At 40.5% G+C, this 373-nt stretch overlaps 1 protein-coding gene across 1 annotated transcript in view; it reads left to right on the forward strand.

Annotated features, from left to right (window-relative positions):
* The window catches only part of LOC107703884 (netrin-1-like), a 66,724-nt gene that overhangs the window by 58,844 nt on the left and 7,507 nt on the right, over positions 1-373 (forward strand). The window lies entirely within an intron of this gene.

A 373-nucleotide genomic window follows, 5' to 3' on the forward strand; every position in this document is an offset into this window, starting at 1 on the left:
TTAATGTGATATAACAGAGCTTTATGAGATCGCGATTAACTGAGATGTCAGCTTTTAGTGATAATAAAGGAAACGCGCTGCTGGCATTCTGCCATGCCAAACCATGCACGCAGCAGCACATGCTTGCTTTTCTGTTAAAAATAACAGTGGTTTGTGAATGTGAATGTTGATGCTTAGTCTAAATAACAAATATTTTATCTGGAGCGTTTATGCTTGTATGTTGTGGAGCTTAGGAGATGTTACAGAACCATTTCATGTAAATGTCTTCGATGTACTGAAAACAAATCTATATAGATTACTTTTATGCGGGCTTTTGCGGACGGGAGCGGGACAAAACATGAATGTCGCGGGCGGGAGCGGGACCAAATAAGAC

This window comes from Sinocyclocheilus anshuiensis, unplaced genomic scaffold (genome assembly GCF_001515605.1).
Source record: "Sinocyclocheilus anshuiensis isolate Anshui unplaced genomic scaffold, SAMN03320099.WGS_v1.1 scaffold1159, whole genome shotgun sequence".
Lineage (NCBI taxonomy): Eukaryota > Metazoa > Chordata > Actinopteri > Cypriniformes > Cyprinidae > Sinocyclocheilus > Sinocyclocheilus anshuiensis.